Source organism: Adiantum capillus-veneris, chromosome 15 (genome assembly GCF_014529385.1).
Source record: "Adiantum capillus-veneris isolate H3 chromosome 15, ASM1452938v2, whole genome shotgun sequence".
Lineage (NCBI taxonomy): Eukaryota > Viridiplantae > Streptophyta > Polypodiopsida > Polypodiales > Pteridaceae > Adiantum > Adiantum capillus-veneris.
This window is the reverse complement of record NC_140945.1, coordinates 158,166,887-158,192,403: the sequence shown is the minus strand read 5'-3', so window position 1 is coordinate 158,192,403 and position 25,517 is coordinate 158,166,887.

Genomic DNA, 25,517 nt, shown 5'->3' with positions numbered 1-25,517 from the left:
TGGGTATGCCTCTTGTGCTGCTCCAGGTAGTATCTTTGTTAGATGAGAAGTAATCTCCTCTACAATATATACTGGCTTGACTGCCCACACCCTATTATAGATCTTTTCCACATAGACTGAATCAGTATCTGGCGTGAAAGTATATCTTGTGTGTGTCTTCTTCCTTTGTACTTGAGAGGCATTGTATTGAAAGGAGATTGATAAGGTCAAGAGAGCATGATCCACTGCAATCCCAACCGGTCTGGGTCCCACCTTAAAGTCCTCGATACTAAAAATAAAGCTTGGTGAAGTCATGACATAATCCACTGTACTGGCCCCATGCCTGTGCGGGAAACATGTGAATCCCCCAGATAAAGGGAAATTCTCTAGACCATTAAGTATGAGAGAGTGTGTGTGTGTGTGTGTGTGTGTGAGAGAGAGAGAGAGAGAGAGAGAGAGAGAGAGATGAGGGGGTGTGTGTGAGAGAGACTGTGAGAGTGTGCGTGTGGTATGTGTTGAGAGAGAGAGAGAGAGAGAGAGAGAGATGAGGGGGTGTGTGTGAGAGAGACTGTGAGAGTGTGTGTGTGGCATGTGTTGAGAGAGAGAGAGAGAGAGAGAGAGAGAGAGAGAGAGAGAGAGAGAGAGAGAGAGAGAGAGAGAGAGCTTATGATAATGGAGGAGAGGGAGAGGGTGGTGCCAAGGGGGGGACGGTCCCTTTGTAGATGAACGAGCATGGGGTGGTGGGGCAGTATGCTACCCAAAAAAAATGTTTTCTTAAAATATGTTTCACTATTAAGCTCCCAAAATGGGGTTTGTTTGCACGGCCATAGCTTCAAAAGACGGCCATCATTAGCCCTCCCCTACCGGCTAGAGGTATTCATGTCTCTAGCTTTGCTTCTAATTCTCTAACAACGGAGTTGGAGGGTTCTCCCTCCTCTAGAATATATATCATGAACTTTGGATCAAACCGTAAGAAGTACCTTTTGAGCCTCCAACCATTGACTCTGGTTTTGTGAATTTGACCATCTTCCTCCATCAATTTGTAGGTACCATTGACATATCGCATTTTAACAATGAATGGCCCTTCCCATCTGGGTTGAAACTTCTTATCTTTCCTAGTGTCATATCTCAATACTAACATGCCTTTCTTCAGACCCTTTTCTTTAAGCCCTTGATTGAATGTGAGTCGGCCTCATTCTGCTTGCATTGCATAGTAGTTGATCGCATCTTCCCTGCGCTGAAGCCTTTCTAGATCTAAGGTTGTGGAGATGGGCAATCGGGCACTGTAACTAAGTAGCCATGACTTGCAAGCTGGCTATCTGTACCTCAATGGGTAGAATGGACTCCTTTCCATCTTTCCATATACCAAATGGAAAGGGGTGAAACCTAGTGATGTTCGGAATGTCGTGCGATAGGCCCAAAGTGTGGCCATGAGATGCTTATCCCAATCACTTGTGTGGTTATTCACCTGCTTTGTGATGATCTGTAATGTGATGATCTTACAGATCATGTCATTTACCTTTTCTGCTAGACCATTGCAGTATGGATAGTATGGAGTGGAGTGTCGGTGTGTGATGCCTAACTTTTTCATCAGTTCTCCCACCAAGTTGCCTTTGAAACCTAGCCCTCTATCAGATATTATCTCCAGAGGTGTACCAAAACGGCAACAAATGTGCTCAAATATGAACTTTGCCACCTCTTGGGCTGTAATGCCTGTGGTGGCTACTACTTCTGCCCATCAGGTCATGTAATCTACACCAACTAGAATGTACAGTTTACATGATTGGGCTCTTGGTAAAGGACCAATTGCATCTATTCCTCACTTCTCAAACGGGCCATATGAGATGATAGGAGTCTGTGGCGCATAGGTTAGTGTTCGATCATTGGACACTTGACATGGTTTGCATGTTTTACACCAATGCACATCCCTGTTCAAACTAGGCCAAGAGAATCCTGCCTGTAGAATCTTCCTACTAGTAATATCTAGAGCAAAGTGGCCGCCACAAACACCATCATGGAAACTTGAGATCACCTCCGTGATTTCACTGAAGATTGGCACTCGCCTGAGGATCTGGTCTTTGCCCTTGCAGTGCAAGGTGTTGTTTATAAGCTGGTATCTAGTTGCCTTTCCAACAAGCCATTGTTTCATCATGGCAACTTGAGATCACCTCCGTGATCACACTAGAGATTGACACTCGCCTGAGGATCTGGTCTATGCCCTTGCAGTGCAAGGTATTGTTTATAAGGCGGTATCTAGTTGCCTTTCAAACAAGCCATTGTTTCTGGCCCTCGGTATACCCTTCAAGACATTCTCTAGTATCTAAGAAGCTGATGATCTCAAACATAGCATTGCTACCCTGAAAGAGGGTCAGCTTCAGTTTTATTGCTCCTATGGGAACATCTTGTATTCTTTCCTTCGCTAGAGCATCTACTTCTTGATTTTTTGCCCTAGGGACATGAAATAGTTGCACCGCTTCAAACTTTCTTAAGAGATCCTTAAGTTGGCATAATTTGCCAAGAAAAACCTGATTTTTACAATCCCAAGTGCCATTTATCTGCTTAATTAAGAGCATGGCATTGCCAAACACATTTAGGTGTTGAACTATGCAAAACACATTGATCTAATCCAAGAATTAGGGCCGCATACTCTGCTTTGTTTTTGGAGTGGGAGTGTAGCAATTGCCCAATAGAGAACACCTTTTCCCTTTTCTCATTGAAAATGATGATGCCAGCTACAGCTTCATCCATTGTTCTTTTGTAAGCTCCATCAAAGAAAAGAGAGTGATCTCCTTCTAGCTTAGGAACTTCTACAATTGGTGTCACTCCTTTGCCTTCTGTGTTGACCTTTAGCTTCTTCTCATAGTGATGATGAGTAAGAATACCTGCTAGACTAGCTCTGGTGGAGTTCTCCACTTGCATAGTGTAATCAAACTCTTGTAAGCTAACGAGCCACTTAGAGATTCTAGATGAGACATCCATGTGTTGCATTACATACGGAAAGACTTCTTTCATTGTTAGAATTACAAAGGGCCTAGGAAATAGATAAGAGCAAAACTTTGTAGTGGCAAACATCAATGCTAGCACCTACTGTGCTGAATCCTTTTTTGATGGGGTCATGGCGCAACTAGAGAAGTAGATAGGACGCATGAAAGAGGTTTGGGGGTCCTTCTGTATTAGTATGGCTCCAAGTGTATCACTTCCTACACTAGGGTTAGCATAAAATGGCTCGTCCCATCTAGGGGTGCCATGGTGGGAAGTGAAGCCAAGATATGTTTCACCTCCCTGAATTGTTGCTCATTTTCTTCACTCCATAGGAAGACATCTCTATGGGTGACTTGTTGTAAAGGAAGAACCACTTGAGAGAGCAAGTGAATGAACCTACTCAAATACGTTACCTTTTGAAGGAAAGAGACCAATTGCTTAGCTATTGTGGTGATGATAAAGACACTAAATCTTGATCAATTCCTTTGGCTAAAATTACATGGCCAAGAAGAGTGACCTTGCTTTCACCAATGTGGCACTTATCTACGTTAAGCTGGCCACCCAAGGTTTGCAGCCTAGCCAGGCCATCATAGACCTTGCTCAAATGGAGGGAGTGAGAGTTGTAGATGCAAAAATAATTTATGAAAATCCGTATTGACTTACCAAAGTATGGCTGGAAGTGAAAAGTTACATAGCATTGGAATGTAGCCGGAGCGTTGGTGAGGCCAAAAGGCATCACTCTGTAAGCAAAACATCCCCATGGTGTTATGAAGGTTGTCTTTTTTTGGTCTACTTCTACAATGCTAATTTGAAAGTAGCCTGAGTAGCCATCACATACTGTGTAGCGCTCATGACCTGCTACCTCGTTGAGAATCTCGTCTTGGAATGGGAAGGGAAAATTATCCCTCTTTGTTGCTGCATTGAGAGGTTTGTAGTCTAAACAAAATCTCCACTTACCGTTCTTCTTTGGTGTGACCACCACTAGAGAGACCAACTCCAAGTCTTTGACGGGGTAAATGAAACCATTCTGTAGCAAATTCCTTACCTCTTTGAGCAATGCATCTTGTTGAACTACCCCAAGCCTTCTGAGCTTTTGCACTATAGGCTTACTTCCTTCCTTGAGTCTTATGCAGTGTTGCACCATTGTGATGCCTCTGATCTTGTCATAACCATCAATGAAAAGTGTGGTGAAGTTAACCATCATAGAGACGTATTCTTGTCTCTCTTCACTAGATAACTCACTGAAGAGCATCCGATGTAACTTACTTGTATCCACCAAGGGTTGCGTACCTGATGGTCCCTCTTGGTTCTCTGATGGTGCTTCAAACTGTGTCAATTTCTTTGGATCTTTGAGGATGACTCCCATCACTTCGATGCTATTGTCACTCTCCTCAATTGTTGTCGTCTCTTCTCCCAAGGTGGTCAAAGAGTCACTGGTGAACTCATTTTTTGATGCCTCCAAGATCATGTTTCGTCGCTTCCTAGTCTTCATGTCATAGAATATGGGATTTACTTTTGCATCCTTCATCTTGATCATTCCGGTACTCCAGTCCTACTTAGCCTCCATAGCCATGAGCCATGGTCTTCTGAGAATGATAGGGTAGCCCTCCCCTTTGTGTGGCATGACAAAAATATCTACCTCTACTTCTGTGTTGAATGCCTTCACCTTGACTGCATTCACAATTCCTATGCACTTCACTTTGACGTTATTTGCCATTCTAGCTCGGCAGGGTACCAGCCTACTTACCTCTAGGCCTAGATGGTACATCATTTTTTCACTCATGGTACATATTTGTGCGCCGCCATATATGTAGATGTTTGAGATATGTTTCCCCTTCATGTGGGCATCCATGATAGGTAGGATGTCGTCTAGATTCCTCCCAAAGATAGGCCCATCTATCCTTGGTCTTGACTTTCTAGTTTTTACCATTTTCGTCCATTGTCTCCTCATCCTAGGTGCAAGATGGAGTAATTGGGGCTAGATTATTTCCGGACCTTGCTTGAACTAGGTCACTTGTCCACCTCTTCTTGCAAGGCTTCCATTTGCTCTTGACCCATCCTTCTTAGCCTTTGCCACATTGGCTTAGCACCTTCTTTCAGCTCTATATGCATCTCTTCTTCCTTGAACCCTCTAGTCTCTTCATATAAAGTAATGAACAAATCAAGAAAACTAGTCATCATGTGCAAATATATCTCCTTCTCTATAGCTGCGAGGCCTCCACTGATCATTTGTGTCATCAATTCCTGCTTCTTTGAAAATTCAACCTTGGTATGCATCAGCCCTTCAATCATTTCATAAGGCCCTTCACTTTCATCTTCAATCTCATTTGCAAATGCAACTAAACCAGACTCATGGAATTCTTTGTCCATCAGAAGAAATGCAACCCACTCGGTGATCCTTTACTTTATGGGCCAACGAATGTCTGCCCAAGGATTATGGAATTGGCTAGCAGTGGTGATGAATAGTAAAGGTGCCATCTACCACTTCACTATGTTTTGAAAAGGCTTCTCTGTGGTGGATGAGTGTCTCTCCGAGCATACGATGTAGGACCCAGTTATCATAGGAGGTGTATAGGGAGCTTCATACTTTGCGTATACAATGCCTTGGATGCCCAAATTTTGTCCAAATGGAGAGTTTATGAGCTTTTGTATGGGGGCCATGTGGACACCATTGCTACGCTTTTGGGCCGGGTGTTGTTTGTTCCCAAACTGCAACGTGTCAGATCGGGCTTGGATATTAAAGTATGTAATATGTGTGGGATATGAGCAAGCCCATACCTAAATACTTGAATCTCAACATGGGAGATGTTACCATATACATGTGGTAGTGATGTGTGTGAACACACTAGGACCGTCGGGGAATTTTTTCCCTCTTTAGGAGGTTTTTTCCCCTGAGCATTGTATATACGCCCATCACGCTAGGGCTATCAATCTTTCCATTGCACACTAAGTAATACACTCTCTATTGTGTGCCTTGAGCTTCCTTCGTCTTCTCCAAGCTGTGTGAGTTTCTCTGCAACCCTAATTCGAACAATTGGTATCAGAGCAGGTTACGTCCTCCCGGGCTTAGTCGTCAGCTACTCCAGCATACGCCTGCTCACTTTCTCCGATTTTAGTGAGGTTTGGCAAGCGTTCGCATATTGACAAAAATTTTGGGTGTGCTCGTAGAGCTCAGTCTGCTCAGATTTTTTATTCGGGCTCATTTTGGCCTCTGTTTCCACTACAGACTGTACTGCATAGGCTATTTCGTCATTTTGTGCAGAATTTCTGTCAGTGTCGTTTTCTGCATAACAGGTGCCTCATAGTATTCTATGGTTTTTGCTATATAGCACGTGTTGTTCTCGCTCCGTTTCTCCTATTTTTGGGCAGTTTTCATATGAGGTGAAGCATTTACCATGGGTGAAAACAACACAGATGTGTTCAAGATGTTTGCTGCTGAGGTCAGGCTGGATGGGGACAACTACTCTATGTGGGCTTATATGATGCAACATGTTCTTGTGTCAAAGGGCATCTGGAACATTGTGCAGGGCATTGATGTACGTCCTGGTTCTGAGGATGTAGGCGATGTTGAGGATGTTGCAGGTCTTGCTGCAAGGATTGCTGCTATTAGAGTTGTTTTGCCTACGACAGAACAAGTTCATTGGGATGTAAAGGATGCATAGGCTCATGCATTGATTGTGTTGTCTGTGAAGCGCACCATTGTTCCTCACATTCGTTCAGCAAAATCTGCAAAACAGGCTTGGGATATTCTAGCAGGTCTTTATGAAAGCCGCAATGAGGCTAAAATTGCTTTCTTGCGTAAAGAGCTGGAGTCAAAGATTATGCATGAGGAAGATGATATGGACACTTTCCTTGCTGGTGTCAAGGATATCAATGAGCAACTTATTTCTGCAGGTGAAGTCATTCCCTTGTGCAGACTGTTCTTGATGCCTTACCATATTCCTACCAGACTTTTGCTAGTACTTGGAGACTGATGACCCAAGGAAATCCTGAAGTTGTCAAGTTTGATGCATTATGCACATTGCTGTTGCAAGAGTCACTTTCCCAAAAGAACAGGACTAGGTAGCGTGCAGTTGAACAGGCTTTTATTGCTTCTCAAAGAAAGGGCGGTAACATTAATGCAACCACTTCTTATGGTTTTGCTGCGAGTGGCAAAAATTATGTTCCTAATGCTTCTGCTAGCAGCAATTCGTCTAGAAATTCTGGTGATAAGGGCAAGAAGAAGATGCGTTTCCATTATTGTAAAGCTAATGATCACTTGATCAAGTCGTGTCCTAAGTTGAAGGCCAAAGAGGCTAAGAAGAAAGAGGGTGGTTCCATTGCAAATGCTGGTTCCACTACAAATGCAGCCATTGTTGAGTCTTCTGTGAAAGGAGACTGTGATGTTGATGTTGATGCAGAATGGGCTTTTAGCACAGAGTGCACTTACAATCCTGTTGTCTATGATGAATGCTTGTCAGTTGCTGCAGATTCACATGTATGGTATTTTGACAATGGTGCTACAAATCACATTACCTCACATCGTGAATTGTTCACCTCTCTCGAGTCTGTCCCTCATGGGAATTCAGTCACTTGTGCCAATAATGCCTCTTATCCGGTTCAGAGAGTTGGAAAGATTGTGCTTACTACTGCAAATGGCAGTTCCTTCACACTTGTTGATGCACTTTATGTACCTGGGATCAAGAAGAATCTCTTGTCTGTATCCGCACTTGCTAGAATTGGACTTGTAGTCAAATTTGTGTATGATAGGTGTATAGTTCATGATCTCAGTTTTGGTGATGAAATTGTTGCATCTGGCCTTTTGTGTCGTGGGCTGTATAAGATCACTTTGTATGACAAGTGTTGACAAAATTTTGCAAATGTTGTTGCAAAGTTCAAGGGCTATTTCAGATGCAAAACTTTGGCATGCACGATTTGCTCATCTGAATTTTGCCGCTTTGCTGCGTTTGCAGAAATTTGATATGGTTGCTTCTTTACCGCCTCTTGAAGCACTTGTCAAACATGTTTGTGAAGGGTGTATTTTGGGTAAGATGCAGCATTCTAAGTTTCCAAAGGATGGTTTCGTTCGGGCCACATGCAGGTTGCAGCTTGTGCATAGTGATGTTTGTGGGCCCATGCAAACTCTGTCCTTGGGCAATTACCTTTACTTCGTGACTTTCATTGATGATTACTCCAGGCATGCATGGGTATTTCCGCTTAAAGCAAAGTCGGAAGTTTTTATGTGCTTCAAATTTTTTTTGACTATGGCTGAAAATGTCTCGAAATGTACTATGGACACCCTCCGTTCCGATCAAGGGGGGGAGTATATGTCTCATGAATTTAATGCATTTCTGGCTAGTCGTGGGATAAAACACCAATGTACAGTGCCTTATACACCTCACCAAAATGGTGTTGCTGAGAGGAAAAACAGGTCACTGACAGAAATGGCACGATGTATGGTCAAAAGTCACGCTTTGCTACATTCTTTTTGGCTTGAGGCAATCATGTGTTCAACTTATGTACTTAACAGGTGTCCTACAAAAGCTTTGCAGTCTATTACTCCATATAAAGCATGCCATGATAGAAAGCCTTCTATTGAGCACATGCGTGTTTTTGGTTGTTTGGCATATGCTTTCATGCCATAAACACATCGCAGAAAATTGGATGATAAGGCTGTCAAATATATTTTTGTTGGTTACAGTGCTGAAAGCAAAGGTTACAGGTTATATCATTCGCAAACAAAGCGTATTCTGGTTTCACGGGATGTAGTGTTTGTGGAAGATTCCATTCAGCCCTTGTTGTCATGTACTAGAGACAATAATGTAAGCTCACAGGACATTTATGACACTTTGTTGCCTCTTTTTAGTGGTGGAAATACGAATGTAATTTCCAATGAGGCAAATGTACAAATTATGGGGGTTTCTGAAAATGTTACAGATCAGCCTATTACTAATGCAGATGTACATGATGTACTTGATGAGGAAAGGGCTGAAAATAAGCAGGCTAGAGGTATGCCAAAATGGCTAGTGCACACTTTGCGTGATAATAAATTGGATGCACCTTTGTCTAGTCATACTCATTCAGGCTCTCACCATGCATCTTATGCATCAGATTGTTATGCTTTGGCTGTGTCTAGCTTACATGATTTGAGGAGCCTCTATCTTTTGATGAAGCACAAAATTCAGAAAATTGGATGGTTGCCATGCTATCAGAATATGATGCACTTATAGAAAATGACACATGGAATTTATGTGATTTGCCTCCTGGCAAAAAGGGCACTGGTACGAAGTGGGTTTACAAGTTGAAACGCAAGCCGGATGGTGAGATCGATCGCCATAAGGCTCGACTTGTTGCAAAGGGTTATGCACAACAAGAAGGCATAGATTATGAAGAGACTTTTTCTCCCACTTGTCGTATGACTACTGTGCGTTTTCTATGTGCATTGGCAGCTCATTTTGGTTGGGATGTACATCAATCAGACATTGTTACTGCTTTCTTGAATGGTGACATATTTGAGGAAGTTTATGTAACGTAGCCTCGCGATTTTTTCATAAAAGGACAAGAGGAAAAAGTGTGCAGATGTAAGAAGTCTTTGTATGGGTTGAAGCAATCTCCTCGTGCTTGGTATGAGACAGCTGACACTCATTTGGTCAAACAAGGCTTTCGTAACAGTCCAACAGAAAGCACATTGTATGTAAAGTGTGAGGGTGATGTACTTATCATTGTGGTTCTTTATGTCGATGATTTGCTGATCACTGGACCAAATGAGAGACATATTGCTGAATTTAAGGCTGATTTGAATGCTACTTTCAAGATGAAAGATTTGGGGCTGTTGCATCATTACTTGGGTATACAGTTTAAGCAGTGTGATGGTGGTATTGCCTTGTGTCAGAAAAGTTACATAGAGATATTGCTATGTAAGTTTGGACTTGAGGATTGCAAACCTATTGCCACTCCCATGGAAACAGGTTTGAAGTTGAGTCTACATGATGCTGGCGATCCTGCGGATGTCACTCTTTACCAAACTACTATTGGCTACCTCATTTATGTATGCAACACGAGGCCAGATATTTAGTTTGCAGTCTCACAGGTCAACAGATTTATGCACAGCCCAGGGTCTAAGCATTGGCAGGCTGTGAAGAGGATTTTCCTCTACCTTAGTGGCACTTTACATCTTGGCTTGTTTTATCCCAAGGGGGGATCATTGCCGCCAGACTTACATGCTTTTTCGGACTCAGATTGGTCTCGTTGTTTTGACACGCGAGTGTCCACAAGTGATTTTTGTTTCATGCTTGGCAGTTGATGTATATCATGGTTGAGCAAGAAGCAAACTACTGTGGCCACTTTGAGTTGTGAGGCTGAGTACAGGGCAGTCTTCACAGCTACGGTTGAGTGTGTATGGCGTAGACGCCTTATGGCTGATTTGGGTGTTGGACATGACACTTCCAACACTATCTACACTGACAGTAGCGCATTGGCAGTTGCAAGGAACCCAGTTTTTCATTCTCGCACAAAGCACATTGAGGTGCATTACCACTATGTCAGGGAGAGGCTCCCAGCAGGAGAGATCATCTTGGCTTATGTGCCAACACAGGACAACCTTGCAGATATTTTCACAAAGGCATTGTCTCATGAGAAGCTTGAAGCTTTCCGCAAAGCTTTGGGTTTAAGCTTTGGGTTTACTCCCCTTTGTGGACTAACCATGTCCTCAGGGCATGGCACTTCCCTTTACTCATGTGCCAGCTCTTGTTCACCGCATCACTCCAGGGGGGATTTGTTACCATATACATGTGGTAGTGATGTGTGTGAACACACTAGGACCACCGGGGCATTTTTTCCCTCTTTAGGAGGTTTTTTCCCCCGAGCATTGTATATACGCCCATCACTCTAGGGCTATCAATCTTTCCATTGCACACTAAGTAACACACTCTCTATTGTGTGCCTTGAGCTTCCTTCGTGTTCTCGAAGCTGTGTGCGTTTCTCTGCAACCCTAATTCCAACAGGAGACTTTGGTGCCGATTGCCAAGAGTTGGCCTTTGCCTCATTTCCCAACGCCTGTTTTACAAGTGCCGGAGAATTGGACATTATGTCAGAAATTGCCCTGAGAGGCAAAAGTTGCTTACAACCTGATGATAAAAAATGACATGGAGATAGGCATCCAGAGAAACCAGGCCTCTTTTTGACTCCAACTTGCCTACAAAGGAGTCCGGGGAAAATGAGATGCACCAGGAGAGGTAAGCAAAGAGACAAAATTCCGTGCAAAAGAGGTTAAAATAAGCTAGAGTCGACAAGTATAGAGACAAAATGCATGGCTGAAGAGGCTCAGAATAAGCTAAAGACTAGTAATCTTGATGGGAGTAGCAAAGAAACAGAGTGCCCTTCAGTGGAGGTGGAATACAAGATAGAGCTAGTTACTAAGGAAGTTGGACTACAAAACCAAAAACTGGACCTCATTGGCCATATGGTTAAGTTATCGGGCTCTTCAACCGCCACGGTGAGTCTACTGAAAATAATGACAGCAAAAAAGTGATATTTGTTGTTTTGGCTTGGCAGTCAAGGCTTAGTGGCAACCCCAAGCCAATCTTTGTCTCATTGGTGTCAGAGATGGTTTCAAGGTGGCATTCAATCAATGTAACAGTTTATTTGAACCTTGTGTTGTTTGCTGCCATGGCTCAAAAGAAGCATGGCTTGCAATGTAACTTGTTTTAGGTTTTGTACTATTTATATACACTCACTATTGTGAGTTTGGGCAAAAAAAAAAAGGTGGATTATTTCAAAGTCACAACCATAATGGTGCGACCATTGGAACATGATGATAAATTTTCTCATGGTCAAGCAATTAACTACTCACATTGACGTAGGGCATTTGTTGTATCATCGTGCTCAAAATAAAAAAGATGAGCCATTATGCACCTTTTGGTTGTTTTATATGTAGAAAAGGGACATTCTTGGCCTTAGTTGTTTCATCTGAAAAAAGGGCCACAACTGGGTTGTTGTAGTTACAGTTTTGGAAGGGCCACATCTTGGTGCAGTTGGTTATTGCCAATATGACCATCTCTAGGCCAATTGTTGTGATGGTACTCTTATCTCAAGTGAATCTTTATGTGCTCATAAAGAAGAAGTAGGCTAGCTTCCCAGTTGTTTCCCCCTTGGATGTTGTCTTGTTTTTGGTAGGCTGAGTGCTAGGTTGCCCCTCCTCTCTGCCTCATACTTGCCTCCAAGTCCTACCATACCCCGAGCAACATTTTTCGAGTGAACACAAATCCAAGCAAACAAAAAAAGCTCTATATGTATGTATATATGTATGTATGGATCAGTGCAAACATGAAGTGAACCATAATACTAGAAAATGAACTCAACAAGTTACACTATTACAAACACTATTCCATTTGTTGATAACTAAACATCACAAACACTCGATACAGTAATAACATTTCCGCTTCTTTTTTCCTTTATCAACAAACTTCTTATACCTTCTTTTTTTTTTGCAGAAGTAGTAGCTATGGGGGTAGGCCTACTACTTATAGAAGCATTGGAAGTGGAAATAGTGGCATTCTTCTTTTGCTATGTTAAACTACACAAAACCAACTTGTGTGATATAACACAACTCACAATAGACTATAAAGTACTTGTTTTACAAAACTTTGCATTTTTGGAAAACCTACACAAAGGGAACAAATATGTGCACACTACTACGAGTAGTGGAAAAGACATCAAAATGAGCCCAAAATTAAAATTTTGATAGCCCCATGATCAAAGATTTCTCCCAAAGGTCATGTCATCCTATTGGAAAGTGTAACTATACAAGAATGATACAAAGATGGAGAAGATCAAGGAGAAGCTTTTTTTTAATAGCAAAACTCACAATTGTGGATTGTATTGAACAGCCCAAAAAATTACAAGGTCTTGTCATGCTCTTGTTGAGCCATGACATCATCCAGGGACTATAAGTACATCGGCTAACAGGGCAACCACCCCTACCAATCCGCCCCCTCCTCCTTGACACACAAGGCCCATACTCTTGTCCTTCTTCTGAGATCTTTTATTTATCGATGGCCAAGATTTTCCCCCATCCTAGGCATTCCATTTGCTGACAACAAGGCCCAAGTAGTCCTAGACCAATCCTCTGAGTGTTGCTTGCACCCGAGCGTCCATATTAGCACTTTGCTTTCTTGAATAATTTCTGCGAAGCTTGCCACCTCAAAACCTCCTACAAACACATGGCGGTTCCTTGTCTGCCATACATTATGTAAGAAGAAGATCAAGGAGAAGCTTAAGAGCACACAACACAAGAAGTAATATTATTGAGTGCACCAATACAAAGATAAAGCTTGCTAGAGAGTGATGGGCATATATACAAGCAAGGGGAAAAAACTCTTACAAAATAAATAAAATACCCAGTGGTCCTAAGTGTGTTCACACTTAGGATGTGTTCACACACATCACTATCAAAATATGGTGACATTGTAGTGGGCCAAAGTTGGGTACAAGAGATTTTCCAAGGTTCCCTACGCAAGTACCATAAAGACAAGACGAGTTGTTCTTTTTTTTGTTTTTGGCAAAACTCACAATTGTGAGTGTATAGTATTAAGAACATCAGAAATGTACCAACCTCGACCTCAGAACGAGCCTTGAGGGTCAAAGATTACAAGTTTTCTTGATAGAGAAACCACAACTACTCCTAGGCTTTACTTATTACAACATGTCATCATGACATGTATCGTTCTAGACTAGTCCTCTGAGGCTTGTTTGCCTCCGATCTTGTGGATTGTCACTCTGCTCTCTTGTATGATTTCACAAAAGCTTGTCACAGCCAGATCCCCCTCAAACATGCGGTGGTTCCTTGCTTGCCAAATATGGTGAAAGAAGTAGTACCTGATTATTTGAGTGCAAACAAGAAGAGCAAGACTTTCCAACCTGTTATTACCAAAGAACAGATCAGTCTTGAAGAACTTAATTTGCCATGTCCTTTGAATCCACTTGCATATTTTCCCATCCATGCCACTGATTGCCTGGCATCCCATGAAAAGGTGGGCTAGGTCTTCACTAGCTATTCTACACCCGGAGCAACGATTGACCCAATTCCTCTTTCTTGTATCTTTACGCCCGTCGGTAGAGCACCCCACATCACTTTCCACATAAATATCTTCATATACTGAGGCCACCTTGGCTTCTAGATGTTATCCATGACTCCCTCCCACTGTTTTTCCGTCCAATTCCTCTTCCATAATTTGTTGAGGGGGCTACACCAATTAGCCTCGTGCATTAAAGCATGGTAAATGCCTTTAGAATGTGGTTTCCAAAAGAGGCTACTCCTAGGCCATCTCCAAGCGTCCCATTCAAATTTGGATTTACAAATTGGCATCAGCACCTTATCAAGCTCTTCCATAACCCTATAGACTAGTAGGATCTCAAAACCATTCATTTGAAATTGGATGGCTAAAGAGTCAAAAGTTTTCCAACAGTTCTTGTTTCCATCCCAGAATTTCTCTAGTTGAACGAACCCCTTATTATTCACATTCCTGGCCATTTCTATCCAATAGGGGCTCGCGGTGGGCCCAATATTTTAGAGAGCCAAGGGGACCAGTGCAAAATGGAGTTCTTAAAGTATCTGGTTTCTTCCCCCCATTCCAAAACCTCAGCTGAGTTTGTCATGCATCACAACCCCATTCCATTTTCCCCCTTTCGATCCCAGTTTTACTGCATCAAGCATTTTCTTGGTCATGATAGCCCAAGCTTGGTCATGTTTAGCCAATGAGACCATAAATTTGGTACAAAGGGCCTCAGCATGGGATACAGGGTTAAGAATGCATATCCCTCCTTGGTCTACCAGGCAAGCAACTACCTCCCATCTAGCCCACTGCCATGGCCGAGAGGTTTTTATGTTGTTCTTCCAAAGAAACCTTTTCACTGGTTTTAAGAATTCTTTCCAGTTACACTTAGCCATCTTGAGCACGGGGCTGAGGAAAGCAATATACGGGATCATAAAATCATTAATCACTCTAATACGGCTTTGGAAGGGGAGGAGAATAAACTCCCATCTTCTCATTTTTTAGCTTATTTTTTCAAGGACCCATTGAAATTTTTGCCTATGGGTTACGTCCAACCCTACGGGGGCTCCCAGGTGTCTGAATACACTCTCTTTTGAGATAATCTCCCCTGTCCAAACTATAGGGTCAAAAGAGTCATTCTCTGACAGGGAGATAAGCCTTGACTTCTCTGTATTGCACTTGGATCTCGAGGCCACGGCAAATGTTTTGCACAATCTCCAGAGCTCTCCTGACAACTTGAGGGCACACCTTCAAGAATAGGAGCAAATCATCTGCGAACATTTTGTCCAGTAGCTAGTCGTTGCCCGATAATGCCAGACCTTGAATCACACAGCACTGGCTTCGAGCATCGTAATGAGAGGATGCGACCCAATGGCAAAAAGCAAGGGGGCTAGGGGGCATCCTTGCTTAATAGACCTTTTCACCTCAAAAGAGCCCACAATTCTGTCATTGAATAGGAGCTCTGATTGGCTGCCAACGCCTAGTGTGCGTATGAGGCAACAAAGGGGAGGCCCAAAGCCCAGAGCTCCCATGACTTCTTCTATATATGACCATTCTATTCTATCATAGGCTTTGTCGAGGTCCAGCTGCAGCAAGATGCGCTCTTGCTTGGAGAAGGATGCATACTCTATTCCTACCATTGCTGCCAAGATACTGTCATATATAGATCTCCCTTTAATGAACCCGTGTTGATGGGGAGAGATGATCCGACTCAGGAGGGGGGCAAGTCTAAGAGTTATTGCCTTGGCAATAATTTTGTATTCTACGGAAATCATTGTAATGGGATGCCAATGTTTAAGTTGAGAGCAGCATATCTGTTTGGGGATGGGCTTGATAAGCCCTCTCTTAACACTTGCATCCAATGACTCTTCAGAAACAGCTTGATTGGCCATCTGTGTGTCTAGACCCTTGAGATCATCCTAAAATTCCCTGAAGAATTCAACCGTCAATCCATCCCAACCAGGGGACTTTTCATTGCCAAGAGCTTTTAGTGCCGCTGATCATTCCTCCTCAGAGAAGGCCTTTTCCATGCGGTTGGCTTCCTCCTGGGGAACCTTCTTTTCAACACTCCCAAGTAAAGACGCTCGGGCTTCTTCCACTTCCTGAGATTGGGTCTCTGGTTGGTCGATAATTTGGCGGAGATAATTGAGCATAAGTCCAACCATCTCATCTTGGTTTTGAATTGTATTCCCTTTCTCATCATCGAGCAATTGCACGCGGCCTTGACTCTTCCTCACTTTCAAATCCCTAAAAATTGTGCTTGGTTAGAAGGGCCTAGTTGAAGGAAAGTTTCCTTAGAGAGCAATCTCGCCTTCTTGATTTCCTTCAGCTGTTCGTTGGCCAGGTGAGATTTAGCTTCAAGCCATTGCTTGTGCTCATCCTCGGTAGCCAGTCCGGTAGCCTTCCTAGAGGCTAATTGCACTACCTCCTCTATGAGATGTTTGAAATGTGCCTCATTGGCTTTTTTAACCTGAGGACCCAAAGTTTTGATAGCTTTTTGTACCCTCCGAACAAATATATTCCAATCACTAGGTTTATTCATCCCCACATCTTTCTTGAGCTTTCCCAATGCTTTCTTGGTGATGCTTCTGAAGAGAGGGTCTTTGAAGAGGTGTGTCCCTGTAACCAGAAACTTTTCTCTTGGGGATTCCCCCCCCCCCCCCCCCCCCCCCCATCTTTCTTGGTTGTAAGTGTAATGCCATGTGATCGGAGAGGCTTTTTGTTGAGATTACCTTCATCTCTAATGTCGATGAGATCGAGTGAGCTTGATGAGAGCAGTAGCATCTGTCTAGCCGGGAGGCAGTGCGGGCATACTAAAGGCTTGTGTAGGTGAATCCAGGCATGCAGTACCATGGGCCCACTTGCCACAAGTCAATCATAGCCCACTTCTCACATAAGCTAAGCCATTTAGACTTTTCTGAGCCAGCCAGTATACTGGCGGAGCCTGTTCTGTCCTTGCTTTTATTGACCATATTGAAATATCCAACCATGAACCACTCCCCTTTGATCGGAGTATCCCTAAGATGCATCCACAATTTAGCTCTATCCTTTGCATTGCAAGGGCCGTTAACATTTACTATAGTGATAGGTTGAGTGTCCCATCTAATTCTAACACTAAGGACTCGTCCGGAGGGGTGGTTTAGAACCATCTTTGGCTCCCAATTTCTATCAGCAATGAGTAAGACACCACTGAAACCGTCATTTCCTTCCCCATAAAAGATAAGTTTTTTTCCTACAGCCTGTTTTCTGTTGCTACAAGCATTCAAATGGTGCTCTTGGATGGCCCAGCAACTGACTGCCTTCTCTTTCTTCACTTACTCCCAGAAGAGAGTGCCCTTCTTTCTGATTTTTAATCCCTTCACGTTCCAAGATTAAATAGAGAGAGTATCCATCATTGGGAAAGGGGGACAAATTCTTCTACCTCCAGTAACTCTTCATTAAGGTTTTCCTCTTCCATTCGCTCCTTTTCTGCTGGAACCTACATGATATCCAACTTGGAAGTGAAAAGGTCTTCTTGATTTGTCTTCCCCAAAACATTGAATATGTTGTCATATAGGAAAGGAGGCTTTGGGAGATCCGACAGAAGACCTTTGATTTGTCCCAAGGCCCTAGCCTCCTGCGCTTTGAACCGTTTACATGAAATATGAGATACTTGTTGCAAGTCCTCATCTTTTGACCTAAGAGTTGGAGACATCACGATTTTTTGCATTACTAGGGTGGCCGTTCTTTGCTGAGCGGTGGATGAGAAGCGGTAGCTTTGGGTGGTCTTGCCCTTACCCGGTTGCCATGATCTTGTTTCTTCACCTCTTTATCCGAGTTGACTTTATTTTGACCACCCTCTACCTTGCCAATATTTTCAATAGGCTTCTTTGTTGGATCTACTATATTTGTGCCACCCTGTTGGGTAGCCTATAATTTGCTTCTCTCCATCACGTGGTCTGTAGGCTTTAGCACCTCAGCGGGACACGCCGTCGCATAATGCCCCAATTTGTTGCATTTGAAGCATGCCCCGAAGAAAGTGTTAAAGTTCAGAGGAATGATCTTTAGTCCTACCCGAACATTCACTACCAAGTTCTTTGGTTGTGGCTTCCACAGATCCCACCAGATACAGACCTTGTTTGCTGCTACACCCTAGGCTCTGACAGAAGGGAGAAAAAGTGGATCACCTCCCCGAAAGAACAAGTCGAGTTGTTCTTAATAAGCCTTCATAAAATCTAATAGCTTTATAGACTTGAGAAATCAACCAGGCTCAATCAACGTAGCTCATAGGCACCAAAGCAAGCCTCCAAAAATGTTGGAAAGGATTACCAAAACCTTGGCTTGATAGCCAAGAAAAAAAATTGATGAAAATTTTTCTTATGTTCTTTTTGTTTTAGTTTTGAGGGCGATGCTATAAGCTAGTTCTACACACAATTTCAAATCTTTCTACTTTGAAGATAATCTAAAGAAACCAAATACCTTCCGGCTAAGGAGGAACAACAAGGCTTCATAAGTTTCCTAGGAGTACTTCAAAGTCACAATTATAATGGTGAAACCATTGGAAAATGATGAGCGAGTTTCTCGTGGTGAAGCAATTAACTAGTTTCACATCAAAGTGGGGCATTTATTGTAGCATCACCCTCAAAATCATAGAGAGGAAATGAGGATAGTTTTAGTGTGGTTGCTTCTTTGGGACTTGTATATAAAGTGATGAAACTCCAAGGTTGGATGAGCTCCATGTGGGTGCTCTTGGTCGTGCAGATTGAAATTGTGCATGGAGTATTATCTTCCTAGAAGCCTCAATCCTGAAGAGTTGGTTGCTCTCAAGATTATTTGCAGGCATTGAATTGACGTACTCTAGTTGATCCCATCTTTTTTTTTCCAAAACTCACAATGGTGAGTAGATTATATTAGCAAAATCATAGAATTAAAAAATCTCGTCATACTTGCCACAAGCCATGACATTTTCAACTTGATCAATGATACATCGGCTGATAGGGAAGCCACCTCGATGATAATGGATGGGTCCTCATCCTTACCCGCTCAAGTCAATCATCCAAGGTCATGTTCCACTCATTAGCGTCCATGTGTTTCCTGATGGGAATGATAATCCCCTTTCGTTCTTGAATTATCTCCGTGAACTTAGCAACTTCCATGGTGTTCTTGACGATCCGGTAGTTCCTTGCCTTCCACACATGTTTAAACTAGAAAGAATCTCACAATTTGAGTTGCGATGAGCAGAGCATGGCTCTTAAAACACCTTCCCTCCTAAGAGATCATTCTTGAAAATTCCTATTTTCCAAGTCTTTTGGACCCATTTGCAAAGCTTTCCTGCAAGGCCACATATTGTCGGTGGGGGAGGTCTTCAGAAGTTGTTCTACATTGCAAGCATCTATCCGGGCTAATCCCCATGATGCAGATCTTCACCCTGGCTGGCAGGGCTCCCCATAGCACCTTCCTTAAAAAGGTGGGGGAGGTCTTCAAAAGTTGTTCTACATTGCAAGCATCTATCCGGGACAATCCCCCTGATGCAGATCTTCACCCTGGTTGGCAGGGCTCCCCATAGAACCTTCCATAAAAAATTCCTTCATTCAATGCGGCCACTTTGGGTGTCAAATTTTCCGCACGATTGTCTCCCACCTTGACTCCGGCCACTACTTTCCCCACTGCTTATTCAATGGGGAGAAATAATGCTTCAAAAACATAAGGGAAAGGTACACTTCCTTAGTTTGTGGTTTAAGGAAATGTTTGTTCTTGGGCCACTACCATGCTTTCCACTCAAACTTGAGCTCACATACACCACCTGTTAAGCTATTCTAGGGCTTTTCTAAGCAGTAATCTTTCGGCCCCACTAAGGTTAAATTGGAGGTTCAACCGGTCCATTCCTTTCCAGCCAATATTGTTGTGATCCCAAAGTTGGCCTATATGCCTGATGTCTTTGTTATTAATATTTCTTGCTACTTCCCTCCAAAAAGGGGTCAGAAGGATGCTTCTACACTTAGAGAGCAAAGGGGCCTAGTGAGTTATGAAGTTGTGAAAATACCTTGACAACTCTCCCCATTACAAGGATTCCGTTTCTTTGTTGCATTTGGGAGAGATCTCACCTGTTATCCCCCCCAAGTTTCAGGACATCCCATCAAGGAGCAAGTAGCTTGTCAAGCACCTCGAGCCCTTTCCATTGGCCACCTTGCAAGCACAGCTTGGAGTTCTCCATCATAGCCTTAGCCGTAATAGCCCAAGCATGATCTTGCTTTGTGAGTGCCACCATAAACTTGGGAGATTGAGCTTCTGCATGGGCTCTAGGGTTAAGAATTTGGAGACCGTCTTGCTCCATAGGTCTCGCAACTATCTCCCATTTAGCCCATTGTAAGGGTGTCGATTCTTTAGTGTTTTTCTTCTATAGAAATTTCTTCACTAGTTTCAAAAACTATTTCCAGTTGCTTTTGGCTAGCTTAAGCAATGGACCATTAAAAGCTATATAAGGAAGCATAAGCGAGTTGATTACCTTCACTCTACTAAAAAAGGAGAGGAGCATTTTTGTGATCAATGCCTGCATTTCTAGTCTGATCTCTCTCATACATTGGTATGAAGGACGGTGGAGAGGAGTAATGGGAACACACTCAAAAACACACACAGATCCCTCTCTTTTGCCCAGGGTACTGATAACACCCCCATCCATTAGAAATCGCAATCATAACCACACATCCACAAGAAACCCACCATTTTCACACACACACCAATGCATACATGCTTTGTGTCATCAACAGCCAGCATATCATCCCAATTTAGCCCGCTTCTAGAACTTCCACAATGCAACACCTCTCTCTCTTTCTCTCTCACATACATAGACGTTCTAGGGGGCACACACCGGCACCACAGACTTTTGAGCAAAACAAAGAATAAATGAGGGGAAGGGGAGAAAGAAAACACAAAATTAGGCAATGCTCTGCTTCTTCTTTGACAAAAAGAAACCATTTGCAGTCACAGCTTCTGCTACATAGAAGGGCACACCACCCTTGGCTCGAAACTGCCCCACCTCTCTACAACCATAGAACCCTCGGTTCCTCTTGTACTAGCACATGTCACTTCCACCGCATCAACTTGCTTTGACACCATTGAATTTGACAAACCCTTGTTAGCCTGCTGCTTCTTCAAAATCTTCATAGTTTGGCCTCTTGCCAAATTAACTGCTTCCACATACGTCACAGGTCTGTCTGCTTCAACCTTATCTCAAAGGTCCTCATGCAAGCAATCCATGACTTGCTCAAATTCAAAGAATCAACATTTTGTGTGGCAGTTACCTTCATGATGCTTGAAAATTACCATCCAAGCCTTGCTTTAGACCATCTAGTTTTCGGTTTATTTCATACAGCTGCACATCCGACACAAATTGACGTTGAAAAGCCATGTTTAAAGCCATCCAATCCACCTTTTCTTCATCGTGCAATCCATCATACCATCTTTTGTATTTACTACAAACCAGGAGCAGAAAAACTTGAACCGTGTCCTTGTCTCTTGACAATCCACTCTGTAGCAAAAATAACTCGTAATCTTGCAACCAAATTTTTGCATCTTCAACCATAGTGAAAATAGGAAAACCCGATTGTGCCATCTTTAACAGAACTTGCTCTTCAAAAATTGCATCTTCAACAGCTCCAAAATCTCAACTTCACCTTCAAATAGGGGCAATCAGATACTCCTCAGTATGGGCACAAGAAGATGGAGAGGATCTGCATAGGTGTTTTCAGGGAAATGTATTTTCTCTAGCCAAGATTTGTAAGGAGATTTACAACTCCAAGGAAGGAGATTCCATATGTGATATTTCTCTGATTGCAACATCCAACTCCAGATGGGGGATTTCATGGAATGCACATCAATGGGCTTGTAGATTCAAATTCATTTGGGCTTACCATGTATCTATTAAATAGAGTTGTATTTTGTTGCTTATTCTTCATCAGGGAATCTAGACAGGAGAAGAAGATTGGTATTGCAAAGTGTATGTTGCATGTGTAAAAGACATGAGGAGCCCATTTCTCCATCTATTTGTTAATTTCCCACAACCTTCATTTCTTAAGGGAACTTCAAAATACTTTGTTGATGAGTTGTCCAGATTTCTTAGAGGTCACTATTTTTAGGTGAATGCAAGAATATGGATATCCCCCTCTGGACTTATCTCTGAGGGTCTTACTTATGGAGCATTTGGATTGAGAGGAATAGTGCTTGCTTTGGTAGGCCTCACAATACCAATGTTGTTCAGATTAGACTCAAGTTTTTACATTTCATCAAAGAAATCAAAGTTTATGTGAGAGATGCTACTTAATTTGATGTTACTTAATTTGATGTTAGAACTAATCAAAAATCCTTTGGATGGAAAAAGTGGAGAAAGATTACCCTTGCTTGTTATGATCCCTCTAGGCTTTCTACGATTGATGCCTACTTGTATTGGGTACATCATGTGCTATAGGAGTGTCTGGTTGTACTTTCTACTTTTGAGTCAGTATAGAGAAGATACATGTATCCTTCCCAAGGGATATTTGTAACTTTTCCACTTTCTTTATAATTCAAGTCCCCCCCCCCCCCCCCAAAACATGCCACCCAATTTAGTGCTTCTTGTGCACCTTAGTTGTCGTGGTTTGCTTGAGTGAGTCACAAGCCTTTTGTGAAAATTCAATTTTAGAACCTTAGACAATTCCTTTTCATGAGTTTTCCTCGTGTGGGTCATGCACTTGGAGTTGACTACATGGGGCTAGGTATATGGATGGTGGGTTATCCTCCCAAGTTAGATTGATGATAGGACATGAGCCAGGCCAGACTATGTGGATTGAAGCGAGACCTTGACGGGCTTGTGCAAGAGGGGTCTTGGATTCGGATGGGATATTTTCGGGACATGTGGGATGAACCTAGTAGGAGGCACACCTCCACAATGCTTGCTAGCTTGCGTTGTGACCCAAGGGCATAACACTTGGTAGTAGTAGAGCTTCAATCCAACTACATCTGAGGGAAAACTGATAGACCGATGGACCATGACCCAAAATTAGCAAAAATGACCAATGAACATTAAAACACACATGACCACTAATGGAGGGGGATTTTATGCACCAAGGCCTCTAAATGGCAAAAAAACAATTGGGTGCCACGATGAAACTTTGACTGGGAGTGGAACCATCACACCACCCTACTAGCCCAAGCGGGACATATGGATTGCAAGGGACTCCAAAATGGCCCACCCATAGATGAGGACCTAGTAAGGCCAAAAAACAATAAGCCATCATGTGACATGGCTACTGATAGTGAACCACCCACCCAAGACAAGGTCCAACCAAGATGTGACAAGATTAGTAGGGTGACCATCTCACCACTCAATTAGCCTAAGATAGCGCATGTGAAGACCATGGAAGGAAAACCAAGATGTGACGAGATTAGTAGGGTGACCATCTCACCACTCAATTAGCCTAAGATAGAGCATGTGAAGACCATGGAAGGAAAACCACCTATCATCTACGGGGTGTTAAGTATGGAGCCTGATTTACCTCTTGTAATTTTTTGTATTAAAAATGCACATTTGTAAGGCCCCCATTATGAAGAGAAGCCATCATGCATGAAGAAAAATCACTCGCTGAGAAACCAAAATTTCCACGGCCAACATTTTTGAGCTTTGCTTGAGACTAGCTTCGCCAAAATATTATGGCCGGACGGCAGTCGAAAAGTGGTCCAAAAGTGACCGGTCAGTTGGTCGATTGGCTGGTAACTATCAATGGCCGATGGCTGATGGTCAGATGTCAATGGCCAATGTTCAAATTTAGTAGCCGGTGGCCGATTTCAAATCAAGCACTGGCAAGTTGTGAAGTGGATACTTAGGTATCTGAAAGAGAAAACAACAAATGCTTTGTATTTTGGAGGAGCTAATATTTTCTTGCAAGGGTATATTGATGTAGACATGGTAGATGACAATACTCAAAGGAGCACTATTGGCTATTCCTTCACAGTTGGAGGCATAGCAGTAAGTTGGGCTTCAAAGCTGCAGAAAGTGGTCTCACTTTCTAACACGGAAGCAAGCAAAAAAAAATTGCGGCTTCAAAGATTCTTAGAAGAGCTTGGATTCAAACAAGACAATTGTGTCTTGTACAGTGATAGCCAAAGCGCTATCCATCTTGCAAAGGACTCAGCCTTTCACTCAAGGACAAAGCACATTGAGGTGAGATATCACTTCATACGCACTCTTTTGGAAGAGGGATAGCTAAAGCTACAAAAGGTGCAAACAAGTGAAAATCTTATAGATATGTTTACAAAGGTAGTCAACAAGGAGAAGTTGAGGTTTTGCTTTTCTTCAATTGCCATTCAAGGATAAGAAGCCAGGATGGAAAGCAAATATGATGGCCGGATGGAGACCGAAAAGTGGTTCTAAAGTGGTCGGTCGGCCGATGACCTGTAGTCAATGGCCGATGGTCGATTTCAAATCGGACTTGTCTTCTCAAGGGCGGCGACACATGGGTGCATGGGAGAATTCAGCTCAAACTTGTCTACACAAGGGCGACTAGTGACACGGCTACCTCTCATGAGAGAGGGCAGCCCTTGTGGCCTATAAAAGGAGGGCTTTTCTACACACAAAAACAGATTGAAGAGGTGAAGCATTGTGATGCATTGTGAAGTTGATGCAACAAGGTGGAGTGAGGTGGTGAGAATGAAGCAAGGCAGGATCTCCAAACGGGTATAATCCCTTTGTAATCTACTTCTTGTTTTGAAGTACTAAAGCCATTGAGTGGCTGTTTTCCCGTGGATGTTTCCCACATTGGGTGAACCACGTATATCGTGTGTGCTCTCTCTCTCTACTCTATAATCTCTCATGTGAAAATTTATCTCTCTCCATTAAGTAAACTACTCAAATATCTACTTAGCTACATTATATTCCCTAACATGGGGGCCCGGAAGACATGAAATTATGAGACACCAATTGACAGGGCCGGTAACGATAGATATCCCACTTAGGAGAGGGGGCAATAAAGAATCTACCAAGCCACAACCAAGCATTGGGGAGACTAGCTCACTTGATTTCATCAAGGGTCAAGCTTTTGAAGACATGACATACAATAGAAATGAACAAATCGGGTGAATACGCAAGAGTGATGGTGGAAGTGAGTAGGTACCACAACTGGAGCGTAGGTGCCCAAAACCATGAAAATTTACATCAATAAGCAAGTCCAAGTGGTAGGGACCACCAGTCAGCATGGTAGGCTAGCTCAATCTGCTTCAACCAAATGCAAGAAAAGGTCAACAAAACAACAAAACCTGGGAGAGTGAAATAAGAATCGTAGGATAGGTGCCGATGCCTACTCATGGAGAAAGACACATGCGACAGACTGACAACTAGGATACTATTCAAATACCCGCAAGGACTGGGTGAAGTCCAAACTCTAAGATACACAACTAACCAAACCAAGGAGTGGGGAGGTTCATTCGTCTAGCACACATGTATTTAAAAACATGGCCTAGAATAGGATGCTAACCTCAACCAGAAGGAGACTAAGGGGCTTGGGGGCTCTCAGCGCT